This window comes from Microtus pennsylvanicus, chromosome 11, assembly GCF_037038515.1.
Source record: "Microtus pennsylvanicus isolate mMicPen1 chromosome 11, mMicPen1.hap1, whole genome shotgun sequence".
NCBI lineage: Eukaryota > Metazoa > Chordata > Mammalia > Rodentia > Cricetidae > Microtus > Microtus pennsylvanicus.
In genome coordinates, this window is record NC_134589.1 from 9,589,167 (window position 1) to 9,608,935 (window position 19,769).

Genomic DNA, 19,769 nt, shown 5'->3' on the forward strand with positions numbered 1-19,769 from the left:
GCTGCTAAGAGCACTGACTGCTCTTCCAGAGGACCTGGGTTCAATCCCCAGCACCCACATGGCAGTTCACAATCCTCTGTAACTCCAGTTCTAGGGTCCTCTATTAGCATACACACACACACACACACACACAGACAAAATACACTCACCCACATAAATTATTTTGAAAAGCCTAGTAAGGACTAAATCAGTAGTTAGAAGGGGTAGGCTTTAATTTACAAATTTCTGAAGTTGTTCCCTTAGATTTTTCAAACTATCTTAATTCATAAATTCCATAGGTGATTTTCATTTGACGATTCCCAGCCATACTAAAATCCCAAAGATGAGTCTTTTGCCCCCAAACTGTCTCAATCTTCCTTACTAACAGTGAAACGACACAAAGGGAGAAAGGAAGAAAATACTAGACACAAAAGCATGATCTGTAAGAAAACACTAAAATACAAATGCGACAAACAAACAGGCAAAATCCACTTGTGACCTGATGGCACTATGGACTACTTAGGAATGAATTCAGTCCTTTGAGTCTCCGAGTTCCCAGGGGAAAACTTAAGTCAGCCCCCCCCCCCCAGCAGCCCTGATGGCTGGCTGAAGAATACCGTGGACGTTTGAAAGTGAGAAATGAAAACGGGGAAAAGAAAAAGGAATCTTGGAACGACGGAGAAAATTAACAGGATTAACAGTGCCAAAACGGGCAGAAACTTCGAAAATTATAGCGGAGGAAGAGCAAGAAGGGGAAGTAGATTATTTTTAAAAAGGGGGTGGAGGGGCAATGACTAGCGTTACAAATGGAGTGGAAAGGAGACGAAGAAGGCAAAAACTGGAGAACAAAGTGAAAGAGGGTGCGGAAGTCAGAATAAAGCCTATTTCTCTAGCCTCTTCTGAGTGTCAACGGAACCAGAAGATGGACCTTGAGTGTGCTTCGGCTCCTCTGCAAACTGCACTCACTGCTATAGCACTTGAAGACAGCCTAAAAAAAAAATCACTTTCTAAACAAACTCTAGCTCAAACGGAGCGCTGCAAACGGACATGAACCAGCGGGGCTCTCGCTGAAATCCTTCCTCCCAGCGTTCCCATCAGCTGCTGCTCCTGCTTTTCCCCCAACAAGTATTTTTCAAGTAGCTCTAAAAAAGACGCGCCCAGCTCTGACAAAGACCCGTCGACGGGTCCGGGTAACAACCATTCAAGCACACGGTGGATCCCCGCACACAATTCGGCCGCAAGATGCCAAAAGATGGTGACGTGGTTGCTTTGCAGGTCAAAGGAGCATCAATCACGTTAGCGAGCCGGGACCGAATCCCCCGCCTCCCGGGCTCAGTCAGCCTGACTCAGAACAGCACCCTGCGCCTCTCGGCTGCTCCGGGCTCCCTCTGCGCCAAGGCGGACGGCCGCAGCACGAGACCTCCCCGACCAGCCGGGTCTCTGCCCCAAGCGGGAGGAAGACCGGCACCAGGAAGGAAGCGCCCCAAAAGGGGAAACGAGGAGACGGCAGCGCAGCAGCTGCGCTCGGGTCCGAGCCATCCCCCGCCCGCCAGCGGCCCGCTCCGGCAAGCCCAGCAGATCGGGCCCGGGCAGCCCGCCGCGGCGAGCCCCGGGACGACGGAGCTCCCGCTTTCCTCCCGCCCGCTCCCTTGCACTCACCGTGGTGCAGCCGTCCGCTCCGTTGTCCAGCCCGGCCCGCCCTGCGCTGCCGCCCGCAGCCGCCAACCCCGCTGCTGCTCCCCGATTGCGGCTCCCGCTGCCCCAGCCACCGTCTCCGCCTCAGCCTCGCTCGCTCGCTCTCGCCGCCGCCGCCGCCGCCGCCCGATCGCTGAAGCAGCAGCAGCAGCCTGGCTTCCGCTCCTAGACAGGGTCCCGCGAGAACTTCCCCACGCGGCCCCGCCCCGCCGCGCCCCGCCCCCGCGAGACTTCCCCCAGCGGAAAAGACCCAGAGCGCAGGCGCTCCTCCTAGGCTCGGCCCGGCAGGTAGCCCATCGGGTGCCTGCACGCATGCGCCAGCCCACCCCGCAGCAGGTGGCACGGGCTGGGCTCCGCCCCTGGGTCTCTGTAACCCTCTGGGTGCCGGAGCTGGTGAATTGTAGGTCTGCCCTGGAGGAATAACCCTTTCCACGCTCAGATCACGTTCCTTTCCCGTTCTACCAAACCAAGGCCAAAAGGGAGAAGGAAGAGCGGTGTCAAGATGGCTCAATCCGAGTAGAGGACCAGGCATAGAACTGTTTGGGAATTTGGTTCGTAAGATGAGTTGTTTGGTCTGTTGAATAACTGAGCCACATACCTAATGTAGGTAAGCACTGTGTTGGGTAAAGAAGATAAAACCACGAAGAGATCCTGGCCTCCAAGCAGTTCAGTCGAGAGTAGCAATAGAGAGTAAACGAGCCATGTCTTGGGCTGGAGAGAAATCTTGGAGGTTGAAAGAACTTGCTGCTCTTCCAGAGGACCTGAGTTCCGTACCCAGCACCCACATCAGAAGACTAACAAGTGTCTGTAACTCCAGTTCCAAGGGATTTAGTGCCTCTGGCCTCTGGCCAACACAGGCATTCACCTGCACACACCCTCATGCAGACACACACCCACACACCTGTAACATAATTTAAAATAATACAAGCAGCCCAGCGTGGTGGCGCGCGCCTTTAATCCCAGCACTCTGGAGCAGAGACAGGCAGATCTCTGTGAGTTCGAGGCCCATTTGGTCTACAAAGCAAGTTCCAGGATAGCCAGAGCTGTTACACAGAAAAACCCTGTCTTGAAAAAAACCAATTAAAATAGTAATAATAATAATTTTCTAAGCATTAAAATTAATAATGACAGTACTGTTGTAGCTCTTTGGAGGAAATGCTGAGGAAGCCAAAAAGATGGAGAAAGGCTCGCCCTGTTCCTCTCTGCCCATGCATAAAACTTCACAAAGGAGGTGATGCGAAGCGAGTATTGGAGGGTGAGGAGGAGTTCCGCAGCCCAGGAACCAGGGCGAGAGCATAGCCGGCAAGAGGAACGGCACTTAAGAACAGAGCAATGGAGGCGTGGGAAAGCCGTGTTCCATGCAATGCAAAGTACATAGCCGCCTATTTGGGGGCTGCTGAGTGTGGGGGAGTAGTGAGTAGGGCTTGGAGAAGTGACTCTCAGTTCCAATTACAGGAGAGCACAGAACGCATCTAATGTTAATGTGTTGTCTAGAAGCCAACAAAATAGCGTTGGGAACACCCAAGCCTCTGGTACAATGGAGGAGATGGGTCCGCTGAAATAAGGACAGAGAACTGGTCTTTCGCCAAGTGTTTGCTGCACATCCTTTGCAGCAAAAGTGCCTTTCAGAGCAAAAGGTGAAGCCGATGAACCCTCTGCTTTGGGCAGTTTGCCGTCTAGATAGAGTTAGTTCCGTCTGAAAGAGAAAAACTCGGCCCTAAGTGCCACGGAACTGCACGCCAATGGCCAGTTGCATGTGTAGTGGCTGTCAGAATCCAAGTGTTTCACAGGGGGGTGGGGGAGGGAGACCAGACACTCCAGGGTTTGGAGGCGGGGAATGAGTAACACAAGGTAGAGGGAGCCATTATCTGGTGGTGTGGTCACAGAAAGACAAAGTTCAGTATGCAGTGTGACAGCAAGAGGAGGGTGATCGAATCCAACACTATTTCACGGGGTGGGGTGACGGGGGTGGGGGGGACGTAAGGGGTAAGAGGGGACGTTAGGATGTGCATCTTAGGTTTCCGTGTCAGGTGACCTCCACCGGTAGGTTTTGGAGGTGACAATAATAAGAGGATCAAGACTTTCTAAGCCACAGAGGTTAAGAGCATTTGCAGAAGCCCCAGGCTTGGTTCCCAGCACATACATGGCACTAACAACCAACTATGACTCCATTACTAGAAAATCCAAGACCATTTTCTGGCACCAGGCACACACATTGTACACATACATACGTGTAAGCAAACCACTCGTACGTATAAAATAAAAAATAATAATTAATTTAAAGGGGTTTGGGGTCTAGACAGATTTTTTGGCAAGATCCTGTCTCAAAAAATTTAAGGAAGAGATATTAATAAGAAATCCAAAAACAGGACTGGAGAGATAAGTCAGCAGTTAAGAGGACTGGCTGCTCTTGCAGAGGTCCTGAGTTCAATTCCCAGCAACCACGTGGTGGCTCATAACCATCTATAGTGGGATCTGATGCCCTCTTCTGGCATAAAGGCATGCATGCACATAGAACACTTAAAAACCTAAAATAAACAAATCTTAAAAGAAAAAAAGAAAGAAAGAAATCCAAAAATAAAGCCTGGCAGTGGTGGCACATGCCTTTAATCCCAGCACTCAGGAGGCAGAGGCAGGCAGATCTCTGAGTTCAAGTCCAGCCTGATCTACAGAGTGAGTTCCAGGACAGCCAGGACAACATGGAGAAAACCTGTACCAAAATAAATAAATAAGTCTAGAGAAATGACTCAGCATACTGAGTAAGAATGCATACTGCTCCTGTAGAGAACCTGAGTTTGGCTCTCACTATCCACAGCAGACAGCTCACAACCACCAGTAACTCCAGCTCTGGGAAGATCCGATGCCTCTGATCTCCGAAAGCATTTGTTCTCTCTCTCTCTCTCTCTCTCTCTCTCTCTCTCTCTCTCTCTCTCTCTCTCACACACACACACACACACACACACGCATGCACGCACACACACTTAATTAATAAAATTAATAATAATAAAAAAACAGGGACTGGAGTGATGACTGAAAGGTTAAGAGCACTTTTTGCTCTTTCAGAGGACCTGGGTTCAATTCCCAGCACTTACATAGTGGTTCTCAGTTCCCCAGCTCCAGTTTTGCAGGATTTGACACCTTCTTTTGGGCTCTTTGGACACCACACATGCACAAATTACATAGACATACATGCAGGTAAAACACCTATCCACATAAAATAAAAGACTAATAAGGGGCTGGAGATGGCTCAGTGGTCAAGAGCCCTCGTTCAGTTCCCAGCATCCCCATGGCAGATCACAGCTGTCTGTAACTCCAGTTCCAGGAGATCCAACACCATCGCATAGATATACATGCAGGCAAAACGTCAATGCACATGAAATAAAAATTTTCATAAAAGAATGATAGTAGTAGTAATAATACTAAATAGCCAGGTGTGGTGGTGCACACCTATTATCCCAACACTCAGGTAGTAGTGTTGAGAGAATCAGGAGTTCAAGGCCATCCTCAGCCACAGGAGCAGACAAAGCCTGCCTGGTCAACCTAAGACCCTCTCCCAAACAGATGAACAAGAAAGCATCAGGGGTCCTCTCAGGACTTAAGCCTCAGCTCCTCTTTTGTCTTGCCAAATGTTTGCAATGCAAGGTGGGCTCCTAAAAAAGGATATAGAGAGGAACAAAGTATCTCAGTAGGGGTGAGTGGCTCAGGGAAGGTGGAAAGAGTGTCTGAGGAAGTGACGCTGAGCTGTCTTTTGAATGAAGAATGCCACCCTCCAGGACATATGGATAGAAATAGCCAGACTGCCTTTGTCCCTTTCTGCATCTTTCTGCAGTTGGCAGGATTTTCCTGCCTGGAGTTTGACACTGAAAGTGGAAGACAGACTTCTAAGAAGGAAGACAGGAAGTAAGGTTCAGGTTGGGACTCTGGTTAGCCTGAGAAGAAGGGAGGCATGTGTCTAGGTTAAGAAGCATGCAGTTCAGGGCTGAGACAGTTGGAGAGGCTCAGGCAACTCCATCCTGTGTTACACTTGAAGCAGGGCTGGGCCACAGTTTGATTTTCATCTTCAAACTACTTTATCGCTGCTACTGCAGAGTGGAAAATCTATTAGAACTAAGATGGCTATCATCTACAAGATAATGTTTCGAGTCTGTTGCAAGGCTCTTAAAGATCAGCTACTGACTGTGAGCCCTCAGTTCACAGCCAGAACCAGCTCCTTTAATACCGAATCACATGTGGTTTCCGGAAGGTGCCATTATCTTTTGAACGTCCATATCTTTGCTAATGCAATTTCCCCTATTCAGTTGGCCTTTTCCCCATGTTAAGGTCTCCAAGTTAGTGTTTTCTTCAAAATTCCTGTTACACCCTGGTGGGGTTGTTCACCCCTGTAAATCCAGCACAGGAGGATGGGAGTTCAGGTTATTCTCCACTACAATGTAACAAGTTTAAGGCCAGTCTGAGCTCCTTCCGTCCATCCATCCACATCCATCCATCCGTCAGGCCCTTCCTCAGAAGTAAAAGGAGGAGAAAGCTGGCGGGATGGTTAAGAGGGCTTACTGCTCTCATAAAGGACCAGAGTTTGGTTCCCAGCACCCGCACAGCCTCCTGCAACTCTAGCTTTGTGGGATGTGAATTCCTCGGACATCCACGTATATACCCCCGTATGTACATAAAAATGATTACAAATAAAATGAATTATATCACCGCCATACCTCCAATCTCATTGACTCCCCATGGTCCTGAGCTTTAGGCCAGACACAATTCCACATTTTCATGTTTATATTAGTAGATTCTTTTTTAAATATTTATTTATTATGTATACAGCGTTCTGCCTGCATGTATCCTTGCAGGCCAGAAGAAGGCATCAGATCTCATTGCAGACGATTGTGAGCCACCATGTGGTTGCTGGGAACTGAACTCAGGACCTCTGGGAGAGCAGGCAGAGCTCTCCTCTGAGCCATCTCTCCAGCCCCATAGTCTTAGATTCTTAGTACCCACGTGAAGTAAATAAGTGAACAGGCAGAGGAACTGAGATAAAAATGTGGTTGTTTTTTCTTTCTTTTTTTATGGGGAGGGGTTGAGACAGGGTTTCTCTCCATAACTTGACTATCCTAGAACTCACTTTGTAGAACAGGCTAGCCTTGAACTCACAGAAATCTTGCTGCTTCTGCCTCTGGAGTGCTGAGATTAAAGGGGTGTGCCACCACACTTGGCTGTGGCTGCTCTTCTGTGTGGTTGTATCAGTTGGAGTTAAGAAAGTAGGTGATAGCTCAGAAAATGAGTAGGCATTGAAACAGATTTTAAGAGACGAGACAAGGTTATGCCCTTCCATTCCACCTGTAGTCCTGATTAAAACAAAAAACCCTACACTGAATATATCTGTGTAAAAATACATGTAAATATACCAGATCTGGAAAAGAATAGTTAATTTAAATTTTTAAAAAAAAATTTTTTTTTGAGACACCGTTTCTCTGTATAGCAGTCCTGAATGTACTGGAACTCAATTTGTAGACCAGGCTGGTCTCAGACTCACAGAGATCCACCTGTCTCTGCCTCCTCAGTGCTAGGATTAAAGGTGTGCGCCACCACAGAAAGAATATTTATATTTTTGGTTGTGAGCCTAGCCTTTAACGGCTGAGCCATCCCTCCAGGCCCAGAAAGAATATTTAAAGGTAATAGTGATCATGCCAAAATGGTGCAACCGTGGGTAAGGAGCTGTCACACTCTGGCATACAAACCTGTTGAAAGAGCCCGGCAGTGGTGGCGCATGCTACAGAAAAACCTTGCCTCAAAAAACCAAAAACCAAACAAACAAAAAAATTGCTGACCAAATCAACCACTTCTGAATATAAAATAATCACCAAAAGTGTGTGTAGTGTGCCCCTCGCGTTCCCCAGCTCCTATGTTGTGCTTCCCCCTGGTTTTGTTGTTGTTTTGCAGCGCGTGTGTGGGGTTACTTTTAGGGGCTAGAAGAGATTTCCGCCTGTGACTTTTATGAGTTATTATACTGCCACCTGCAGGTAAGAACTGGGCATTGCCCTAGAATTTACTATTTCGCAGCCTGTGTGTTGCTGACGGCTTCCTTAGGAGCTGGCCTTAGGTCAGTCACAAGGCCCCCCTATATCTTCCTGCTTCTGTTCAGTGGTTCCTTCAAAATTCTCCTCACATTTGCTCAGTTGACCTCGGAAGCTCACCGAGCTTAAGGCAGCACACCCACTCCTGTCAGTCTTCCTCCGCGGTTCTCCACCTTCCTTTTGAGACAGGGTCTCTCACTGAACCAGAAGCTTGCTCTTCTGGCTAGGCGGGATGGCCAGTGAGTTCCTGGGATCTGTCTGTCTGTACTCCCCAACACTGGCATTACAGACACATGGCCATGTCCACTTTTACGTGGCTCCTAGAGACCCTAGTTCAGAAAGAGCAGAAAGTGTTCTTCCCCATGGAGCCACCCAGGCCCCGCTATAATTTTTAATAAATCACTTTCAAATAGTAGGATACAGCGAGAAAACCTCCACAAGCACCAGGAGAAGCCAAAGAAGCACGTGACCCTTTGATCCCAGCACTCAGGAGGCAGAGGCAGGGGGATTAACGCCAACCTGGTTGACATAGCAGTTCCGAGCCAGCTCGTGCTACAAGGGGAGACCACGTCTCAAAAAAATTAATAAACCCAGAAAGAAGGAAGACTAGAGTTCGTGGAGGCTCTGTAGAGGAGGCGGTGTCTGAATCGTCTAGAATATTAGCGAGCACCGCCTGCCATAGGTAGAGTCAGGCTGGGGCCCCTGCAGATGAAGCAGTAAACGTTTAAGATGGAGAAAAGGGTCAACAATTCTCATAAATGCAACAAATAACAATGTGGGCTGGGTTGTGATTTGTTTGAGGTTCCAGGATTTCACAGATTTCCAATCATTATTTCTAAGAAGGACCCGGAAATGAGAGGCTAAATAAGCAGCTTCCGGTGGATTTTCAGATTCGTCTCTGGAGCGGCCCCTAAAAGGCAATGCTTTCTGCCTACGTGACTCTTGGGAATCCTGTGGCTTCCATTACAGGAATCAGAGTGTTAATAGCCCTGGGTGGGGAGGACCTGGGCGCACGTGGGACTTCACGCTGCCCGCAACTGGAAAATGCCGGGAAGGTGCTTCAGTGTGGTCTGGGGCTGGCTGAGGCTTCTCAGTGCTGAGTATAAATAAATGCATACACGCCCAGTGGACTTTGGTTTTGACAGCTCGCCGAAGGGGCTCCAAAGACCAAGTTCAGAGGAGGCCGGCACTTTTCCATTCCTTCTGTTTCTGGGTCCACGGCTCCCCCTGGACACCTTCTATTCTTTAAAGGGAAAGAGTTGAGTCTAGAGCTCAAAAGATGGCTGAGCGGTTAAAGGACCAGGTCTGATTCTCAGCATCTGGTGCCCCCACACCCTGCTCAGAGGACTGTGATGCCAGGCACACACTCTGCCACCTGAAGCTCCGGCCTCAGAAGGGCTTACCACCGATAGCTCAGGGTAACTGGGGCCACAGGGAAAGCTCAGGCCGTGCCCACAAGTTTGTCATTATCTCAAATGGAAACGCCATAGCCTTTGAAGACTGAGGACAGATTCTCCCCTTTCTTTTGTCTACTCAATTTTCTCTCCTTCTAAAACACAGCCTGGGAGGCTGGCTGGAGAAGTGGCTCAGCAGTTAAGAGCACTGGCTGCTCTTCCAAAGGTCCTGAGTTCAATTCCCAGCAACCACATGGTGGTTCACAAGCATCTATAGTGGGATCCGATGCCCTCTTCTGACCTGCAGGCATACATGGAGGCAGAACACTGTATACATAATCAATAAATTCTTCTTAAAAACAAAACAACACTGAAAAAAACCACAGCCTGGTTTAAAAATGCTCTCAGTGGCCTGAACCGCCTTTGAAGCTGGAGAGATGGTTCAGCGGTTTAGAGCACTGGCTGCTCTTCCAGAGCACCTGGTGTTGGCCCCCCCAGTACACACATGGCCGCTCACAGCCATCTGTAACTCCAGTTCTGGGGGATCCAATGCCCTCTGAAGACACATAAATACAAAACATTCATACACACAAAGAAAAAATAATAATTTAAAAAAATTGTCAGGGGGCTGGAGAGATGGCTCAGAGATTGAGAGCACTGGCTGCTCTTCCAGAGGTCATGAGTTCAATTCCCAGCAACCACATGGTTGCTCTTTTGGCCTGCAGACATACATGCAGACAGAACACTGTGAACAAAATAAATAAATAAATCTTTAAAAAAAAATTTGCCAGGGGGCTGGAGAGATGGCTCAGTGGTTAAGAGCATTGCCTGCTCTTCCAAAGGTCCTGAGTTCAATTCCCAGCAATCACATGGTGGCTCACAACCATCTGTAAAGAGGTCTGGCACCCTCTTCTGGCCTTCAGGCATACAGACAGAATATTGTATACATAATAAATAAATAAATATTAAAAAAAAATTTGCCAGGTGGTGGTGGCGCACGCTTTTAATCCCAGCCCTCAGGAGACAGACACAGGCAGATCTTTGTGAGTTCGAGGCCAGCCTGGCCTACAAAGGGAGTTCCAGGACAGCTAGAGTCGTTACGCAGAGAAATTCTGTCTCAAAAAAACTAACCCCTCCAAAAAAGTTTACAACTTCACATTTGATTGGGACCTTGCTATTATCCGTAACTGCAAATCTCCTCATTCTCTGGTCGTCTCTGCTATAAGGACAGGTACATGCCTCCGGTCGCCTCAGGTCTCTCACCCTCCCTTCTCCACAGCAGGCATCGCTCTCTTGTTCAAAGGAAGGAGAAGCCCTGAGAGTGGAATGACAAGGACGCGCTGCTGCCGCCTCCGACCTGCATCTGTCCTCACATGCTCCGCTTCCCAGCCATGGGAACTTCCGCAGACAAGTTTTTTCTTCGTTTTCGTTCCTCTCTTCTCTATCTGTAGCTTCTCCTTTCTCCCAGGTGATTCCTTTGGCATACTGTACTGGCTGGTTTTGTGTGTCAAGCTGACACAAACTAGTCATCAAAGAGGAAGGAGCATCAAGTGAGAAAATGCCCCCGTGAGATCCAGCTGTAAGGCATCTTCTCAATTAGTGATCAATGGGGAAAGGGGCAGTCCATCTCTGGACTGGTGATCCTGGGTTCTATAAGCGGGCTGAGCCGGCGCCTGCCTTTAACCCAGCACTCGGGAGACACACAGGTGAGTCTTAGTGAGTTCGAGGCCAGCCTGGTCTACAAAGAGAGTTCTAGGACAGCCTGGGCTACTGGGCTACACAGAGAAACCCTGTCTTATAAAACAAAACAAAGCAGGCTGAGCAAGCTAGTAAGCAGCACTCGTCCATAGCTTCTGCATCAACCCCTGCCTCCAGGATCCTGCCCAGTTTGAGTTACTGTCCTGATATTCTTTAGTAATGAACAGAAGCCTGGAACTGTAAGCCAAATAAACCCTTTCCTCCCCAACTTGCTTTTTGGTTGTGGTATTTCATCACAGCAACAGTAACCTTAAGACGGCATACCAAATGCCACGTTATAATCTCACATTTTAAAATCTCTTCCCTCCAAGTCTGAGAGAACAGACACAATGTTCAGTTTCAAAGCCAAACTTAGGAAAAGTTTCCTGGCAGGTTGGAGATTTAGCTCAGTGGTAGAGCAAGTGTTTACCTAGCAAATATAAGACCCTGGGTTTTAGTCCTCAGCTGGGGTGGGTTGCCTATCGTTGCTGGCTCGTATTCTTGATTCTTAGAAAAGTAATTAGTTTATTCATTTCATTTTGTATGTGCTTTGCCTGCATGTATGTCTGTGTGCCATACGTGTGCTTGGTCCCTGCAGAGGTCAGAAGGCATTGGATCCCCCGGAACTAAGACACAGATGGCTGTGAACCACTGGGTGGGTTCTTGGTTCCTCTGCAAGAGCAAAATGTGCTCTTAACCACTGAGCCACCTCTCGGACACCATCATGTCCTAACTCCTGTTGTCTCTTCCGTCCAAGCTCTCTTTGATCGGTTCTATCAAGATTTTTTTACCCCATGGACATAACCAACAATCTGTATTGGGCAAAAATGAGCGGTTTGTTTTCTATTCTCATCTTAGGCTTTCTCTGTAATAATGCTGGACAGAGCTGTAGACAGAAGTTTCTGTCCCTCGCAGTCCTGCAGCCACTCAGTACTAAAAAAACACACAGAGTCTAATATTAATTACAAACTGTTTGGCCTATTGCTCAGGCTTATTATTAACTAACTCTTATGACTTAAATTCACCCATAATTCTTGTCTATGTTTAGCCACATGGCTTGGCACCTTTTCTCAGTAAGGAATTCTCAGCTTGCTTCCTTCGTGTCTGGCTGGTGACTGCATCTCTGCCTGTCCTCTTCCCAGAATTCCCCTAGTCTGGTGGCCCCACCTATACTTCCTGCCTGGTTACTGGCCAATCAGCGTTTTATTTTATTTTTTTTATATTTATTTACTATGTATACAATATTCTGTCTGTGTGCATGTCTGCAGGCCAGAAGAGGGCACCAGACCCCATTACAGATGGCTGTGAGCCACCATGTGGTTGCTGGGAATTGAACTCAGGACCTTTGGAAGAGCAGGCAATGCTCTTAATCACTGAGCCATCTCTCCAGCCCCAATCAGCATTTAATTAAACCAATATGAGTGACGAATCTTTACAGTGTACAAGAGCATTGGCTCACAGAACAGAACTGAAGAACTCATGTTTCTGGAAATATCTTCCCATCTACAAAACGAGCCTGGCCATACTATCTGTAGTGTATGGTTTCTGTGAGCCCTAAAAGTGTGTCTAAAACCACTGGACATTGGTCTTCTCAGTACTCTGGAAGAGAGTGCAGGATCTGGGTAAAGCATCACCTTTAAAAAAATGAAATGGGCGGGGAGGTGGTGGCACACACCTTTACACCCAGTACTTAGGAGGCAGAAGGAGGTGGATCGCTGAGAGTTCATGGCCAGCTTGTGTAGAGAGCTAGTTCCAGGACAGCCAAGGCTACAAAAAGAAACCCTGTGTCAAAGAAACAAAACAAAACAAAAAAAGTCAAAATGAAACAAGGCTAGCTATGACTCCGTTTCAAAAAAAAAAATCAAAATGAAATAAGTCTAGCCAGATGGCTCCACAGGTAAATGGGCGGTTACTCAGCCTGACCCCTGGAGTTTAATGCCTGGAACCTGGGAAAAGGGTGGAAGGAAAGAATGACTCCTCCAAGTTGTCCTCTGACCGCCACGTGCACCTACCTCCCACATAGGAGGATATGTTCAACAAATACTTGCTAAATTCTGACTCCCACAAGAATGCTGTGTCACTGGTACATGCCTGCATGTGTGAGTGAGCACACACGCACAGACACGAAAATAAAGTCAATGTGATAAAGCAAAATTGAAAACGTACAGGTGCTGTCTCAAACTGTTATCTCTATATCTCTTTTTAAAGATTTATTTATTGTGTATACAATGTTCTGCTGCATGTCTGCCTGCAGGCCAGAAGAGGGCACCAGATCTCCTTACAGATGGTTATGAGCCACCATGTGATTGCTGGGAATTGAACTCCAGACCTCTGGACGAGCAGTCAGTGCCCTTAACTGCTGAACCATCTCTCCACCCCCACACTGTTATCTCTTAAGCCTTCCTGTATCCTGAATCGTCTGATGATTACAAATAAAACCACTCCACTGTTTATAGATTATCACTATTGTTGTTGTAGCTATTTTGGTGCTGGAGATGGACCTAGTGCTTTGTGTGTACTAACATAAACTTCTACACCCTGTATCAGTTTTCTTAAAAAAAAAAAGCAATATTTATTTAGTGTGTGTGTAGAGGTCAAAGGCCAAATTGTGGGGGTCGGTCCTTTGCTTCCACTGTGTGGGTCCCAGGGATCAACCTCAGGTGGTCAGGCCTGGCAGCAGGTTCCTGTACCCACAAGTCATCTCACTGCCTACCCCATTCTGTCTTTCTTTTATTTTTCTTTTTTCATTTATTTATGTAGTTGTTTTTAGACACGGTCTCACTACCATAGCCTTGTCTGGCCTTGACCTCACTACTAGACCAGGATGATCTTGAACTAATAGAGATTGGAATGGCTCTGCCCCCCCAAGTGCCAAGATTAAAGGCACGCATCACCATCACCATGACTGGTTCCATGCAGACCTGGAGTTAGATGCATCTTATTTCATGCTTTGCAGGAAAGTACATCGCTGGGCCAGAGAAGTGGCTCAAGAGGTGGCACTTGATGCTTTTCCAGAGGACCTGGGTTTGATTTCCAGTACCCACGTGACGGCATCCGATGGTCTGTAACTCCAGTTCCTGGAGTTCTGATGCCCTCTTCTGGGCTCTTTGAGCACTGCATACACACTGTGCACAGATATATGCAGGCACAACACTAATATCCATAAAATAATAAAGTTTTTTAGCTGGGCATGGGGTGGCACATGCCTTTGATACCAGCAGCACTCAGGAGGCAGAGGCAGGTGAATCTCTGAGTTTAAGACCAGCCTGGTCAAAAAAAAAAAAAAGGACCAGCCTGGTCTACAGAGTGAGTTCCAGGACAGTCAGAGCTACACAGAGAAGCCCTGTCAAAAACAAAACAAAAACAACAACAACAAAAAATACCCCTTCAGTTTTTGTTGTTGACACAGCCCCCAAGTGCTGGGATTACAGGCATGTGCCATCTCACCTGGTGGTAGAGTTTTTTGTTTGTCATCGCTGAGGTCTGAAGGCAGGCACGCATGACAAGAATCTTCTGATAAGCTACATTCCCAGCCCCTCCAGCCTTTCTAGAGGAACAATTTCAAGAGCTAGGTAGGTCCAGGACAGGCTCCATAGCTACACTGAAACCCTGTCTCGAAAAACTAAAGAAAAAAAAGAAAGAGAGAGAGAGAGTGAGAGAGAGAGAGAGAAATGCCTCCATAAGCTTGAGCCATAGTAGGCAGGCCTGTAGTGCATCTTTCTTTCTTTCTTTCTTTCTTTCTTTCTTTCTTTCTTTCTTTCTTTCTTTCTTCTTTTTGCTTTATTTTGTTTCACAGAGATAGGGTTTCTCTGTGAAACAGTCCAACTATCCTGGAACTCACTCTGTAGACCAGGGTGGACTCAAACTCACAGAGATCCACCTGCCTCTGCTTCCCAAGTGCTGGGATTAAAGGTGTGCACCAATGCCCAGCCATATGGCATTTTTTAAATTTGTGATTGATGGGGGAGGCTCCAGCCCATTGTGCATGGTGCCATCCCCTGGACTGGTGGTCATGGGTTCTGTAGGAGCAGGCTGAGCAAGTCGTGGGGAGCAAACAAGTAAGCAGGCCCCCCTAACACCCTTACACCCCCCCCATCAGCTCCTGCCTCCAGTTCCTGTCCTGACTTCCTTCAAGGATGGGCTACAGTGTGGAAGTGTGAACAAATAAACCCTTCCCTCCCCAAGTTGCTTTGGTCATGGTGTGAAGCAGCATGTCAGTCACCCTGACTAGGACACCCACGTTGTCAACTGTACATATCATCATTAATTAGAGAGTAATTAGCGGGTGATACAATCAAGAACCTCTGTGGGAGATCGGGAATCCAGCATTCTAGGGTGGTTCCTAACAGGACTGGGAAATTGGAGCAATTCCCTTTGTTACCATTAGGTGTCACTCTAGTCTAGACAGCCCGGAGCGGTCTTGGCGGTTGTAAAGCTAACTAACTGTAAAGGAAGACGGCTGTTTGGCTCCAAAAATGGATTTGACCTCGCTGCTGGGACTTGCCGCTCTTCGAGTGCCAGGAAACAGTGTTTGCCAGGGCCCAGCCACGGAGGACGGAGGAAATATCCAGTTGCATCCCATGCAACGGAAACCCTGCTTCCCTGGAACCAAAACAGAAACCAGAGCGAACAGCCCTCCCTTCTCACCCTCCTCACCTCGGAATCTTAGTTCGCAAGTTTCGATAGTTTGTGGTTCCAAAAGAACAGAACCAATGTTTTCCCGCGTGTTTAGTAAGCTCCATAGCTGCGTTTTCCCCGTTCCTTCTTGAGTGAAACGTAGCTTTGGTCCCTTTGGCTTTAGGTCCCAGAGCAGGACCTAGGTTCTCTGGAAGTTTCAATTGTTACAGGTTCTGGAAGACACAGTGGCAAGGTTTAGATCGAATGTCCTTTTTCCCTCTTTCTTTCTTTCCTTAATTTCTTTCTTTTTCTCTTTCTTTCTTTCTCCTCCTCCTCCTCTTCTTCTTTTGAGAAAAGTTTCCCCCCCTCTATACACACACACACACACACACACACACACACACACACACACAGGCCTCAAATGCGTAGTCCCCCTGGGTGAAGGTGCTGCTGTTTGACAGGATCTCATGTAGTCCAGCATAACTTAGAACTCACTATGCAGTTGAAGTTGACTCTGAACTCCACCTTCCTGCTTCTACCTGGCAAGCTTCTGGGATCACAGGCCTGTACCACCAGGACTGGCTAGTGCCCTTCTATCTGGCCAGGATCTTCAGTGCCTGAAGGTTTTACACCAAGACGAAACAATACATATTGTGTTTTTCATTTGAACCCAATATAAACTCCTTTAAAAAATGATAGCAAAGTCAGGTGGTGGTGGTGGCACATTCCTTTAAGCCCAGCACTCAGGAGGCAGTGGCAGGTGGATTTCTGTGAGTTCAAAGACAGCTTGATTTACAGAGCTCGTTCCAGGACAGCTGGGGCTGTTACATGGAGAAAAACCTGTCCCCCCCCCCCGCCCAAAAGAAAAGTTTGTGTTCGCTTCCCACAGCTCAGTTGGTAGGGTGCTCGCTGAACAAGAATGAAATCCTGGTGTAGATGCCGGGCACCACATAAGACTAGCCATGGTGGCACACACCTGTAGTCCCAGTACTCAAGAGGTAGCGCCAAGAGGATCAGAAGTTCAAGGCCATCATTGGCTATAATAGCCAGTGCAAGGTTATCTTGGAATAAACAGACTTTTGCCTCCAAAAAAGGGAAGGGCCTCACTTAAAAAAAAATAACATCATTGTTATTACAAGGTCATGACCTGGAGGAAATTATCAGTCAGGATCTGGAGGTAAATGAACAACCTGAACCAGGCTTTTCCAGGGACCAATGTCTGCTTGAGCAGCTTGACCACAGAGGGAGAAGGCTACGTGATGTAAGGGAAACCAATCGCTCTGGTGGTAACAGACATGGTTTATTGGCTGTGTGTCATAGAAAATAGAGCCAAAGGCTTGAACTGAAAGCTAGAATGTTGAGACCATTGCGCTTGCCTGTAACCCTTCATATGCTAATACACAAGCGAGGAGAGAAGGAACTGGCAGCAAAGTTTATGTATGGAGGGGGTGTTTGTTTGTACTTCTTTTTCAAGACAGGGTTTCTCTCCCTAGAACTCGCTTTATAGACCAGGCTGACCTTGAATTCACAGAGATCTGTCTGTCTCTGCCTCCTAAGCGCTAGGATTAAAGGCATGTGCCACCTGTCTGTCCAGTCTTGATCCAGGACAGGCTCCAAAGCTACAGAGAAACCCTGTCTCGAAAAACCAAGAAAGAAAGAAAGAAAAAAAAAATCCTTCCGTTTTCCCCTAGCTGATTATGTCAGATGTGTAAAAAGCCTTCAGAAATGGGGGGACCCCTTTTCCACTCTGCCTCAAGTTGCAAGGGTGAAACAGTTTGCTCCCAAGTTTTGCTGGCAGCTTTTCTGGAGCTCTCAACCAGCTCTCAAATGTTTGGCTCTGCCTGAGACACCAAATCCCCATCCTCTCCCAAATTAACATGAACATTAGATTCTTAGGATAATTAAATCTCTGTAAGCATCATGAGCTAAAATCAATATAAATACCAGAACTGCCTGGCAACCAGAGGGGACAGCATTACTTACCCTTATATTTATGTGTGTCAGATGGGGAAGAGTGTTCGCTTTATATAGCTGTGTTTATGTACACGCAGAGAGACGCGCTGGACAAGCAGCTTCCATACACGGAAGATGAAAGAGATGTGACAGGTACAGACTATGCCCGCAGCCAACGAGTCCACCAGGTTCTTGTCTTCATGGGGACCTGGTGTGCAGTGGCTACACACAGCAGCCCCGTTGGTAGCGTTGGCAGTCTCTTGCCTATCTGAGCTGTCCTAAGGGACTTTGGAGACAGCTTTCTGGTAGATATTCCTATCTCTGATCACAATGTTGTCCCCAGTGTAGATTCTAGACAGGTGTTCAGCATGTCTCTGGGAAGCTCCAGGGCACAGTGGCTAGGCCAGGTCAACATGTCCATCTGTACCAACCTGTGGAATAAGGAACGTAAGTTTGAGAGTTCAAGTTCCTTGGCCGTCAGAAGATCCACATCTCAAAGAAGTGGGGTTTCATCAAGGGTAGATGAACCGGGGACTTGGGAGCTGAGAAGCAATTCATCCCTGACAACGAGGGGGGTGAAATATGTCCCTAATCGCGATCCCCTGGACAAGTGGCGGTTCTGAGCTTCTGAGGGCTTCCACTGTGCTGCGTCCTACAATGCCACCAAGTCATTTTCAGTAATAACTTTCACATCTAGTCTGCCTAAAGAAGCAAAACAAAACAAAAAAAATAGTAGCTGATTCTATAAGGAGGCAGGCATGGTGCCATGCATCTGAAGTCCCATCACTCAGGATGCTGCAATAGGAGGATTGTTGTCTTTGAGGTTGGCCTGCGACATAAAATGAGATTTAATAGATTTATTCATTTTATTTTATGTGTGAGTGTTTTGCCTGTATGTATGTCTGTAGAGTGTCTCCTGCTTGCTTAGTGTCTGCAGAGGTCCGAAGAAGGCATTGGATCCCCTGGAACTGGAATTACAGATGGTTGTGAACCATTATGTGGATGCTGAAAGTTGAACCCAGGTCCTCTGCAAGAGCAACAAGTCCTCTTAGCCCCTGAGTCAGCTCTCCAGCCCCAGTGAGACTCTAATGTGTGTTTATGAGTGTGTGTGTGTAATATATATGCTATAAGGTATAACTCTGTGATAGAACACTCATCTAGAATACATAAGATTCTGAAGAGAGAAAGGAATGAAGGAAAGAAGGAGTGGGCTGTGAGGGAGTCATCCCTGATACTGTAAACATAAAAGGTTCATCAGTCTGGACCTCAAGGATCAGAGACAGAAGTTAGACATGACCATCAGTGGAAGAAGAAAGAACTGGATGGGATTGTCTTTGGTGTTAAAGGGGGAAAGTGGGTTAGTAAAAGAGCCTGCCACCCAAACAAGAGAACCTACATTAGGATCACATATAAAAATCCAGGCACTGAACTGCACATCTGTCTTCTCACATCTGGAGAGGCAGAGAGAGGAAGCGCTCAGGGTTGGCTGCTTAACTAGTCTAGCCAAATTGTCGACTTCGGGTTCAGTGAGAGACCCTGTCTCAAAAAAGAAGGTAAAGAACAATTGAAAAAGGGCATTTATGCCGGGTGGTGGTGGCACACACCTTTAATACCAGCACTCGGGAGGCAGAGGTAGGAGGATTCTGTGAGTTTGAGGCCAGCCTGGTCTATATGAGCTAATTCCAGAACAGCTAGGGCTGTTAAACAGAGAAAGCCTGTCTTGAAAACCCTTCCCCCACCCCCCCAAAAAAAAGAAAAGAAAAAAAAGAAAAAGGGCAATTAGGACTGGAGAGACGGCTCGTGGTTAAAAGGACTGACTGCTCTTCCAGAGGACGCAGGTTCAGTTCCCAGCACCCACATGACGGTTTACAACTACCTGTGACTCCAGTTGCAGGGGACCCGACACGCATGTCAAAACACCAATGTACCAAATGAGGAGCAGAAGGAGGGAGAACAAGGAAGTCAGGACCACGAGGGGTGCGCCCACCTACTCAGATGGTGGGGCTGATCTAATGGGAACTCACCAAGGCCAGCTGGACTGGGACTGATGGAGCATGTGATCAAACCGGACACTCTGAACGTGGCAGACGGTGAGGGTTGACTGAGAAGTCAAGGACAATGACACTGAGTTTTAATCCTGCTGCATGTACTGGCTTTGTGGGAGCCTAGTCTGTTTGGATGCTCACCTTCCTAGACCTGGACGGAGGGGGGAGGACCTTGGACTTCCCACAGGGCAGGGAATCCTGACTGCTTTTTGGACTGGAGGGGGGGGGGGATGAGAAGGGAAGTGGGAGGAGGGGAGGAGGTATAATTCTTTAATAAAAAA

General features: G+C 47.6%; 1 protein-coding gene and 1 non-coding gene across 2 annotated transcripts in view; one reads left to right on the forward strand and one right to left on the reverse strand.

Moving 5' to 3' along the window:
• Nucleotides 1-1,855, reverse strand: part of Grb2 (growth factor receptor bound protein 2) — a 62,443-nt gene extending 60,588 nt beyond the window's left edge. Inside the window, exon 1 of the mRNA XM_075990083.1 lies at nucleotides 1,639-1,855. The gene's annotated coding sequence lies outside the window, so the exon portion shown is untranslated. The remainder of the gene's footprint in view (nucleotides 1-1,638) is intronic.
• A 15,754-nt stretch (nucleotides 1,856-17,609) lies between these two features.
• LOC142832031 (small nucleolar RNA SNORA70) lies at nucleotides 17,610-17,743 on the forward strand. The gene has a single exon (XR_012907125.1). It is a non-coding gene; the product is annotated as a small nucleolar RNA SNORA70 (small nucleolar RNA).
• Nucleotides 17,744-19,769: the final 2,026 nt, after the last annotated feature.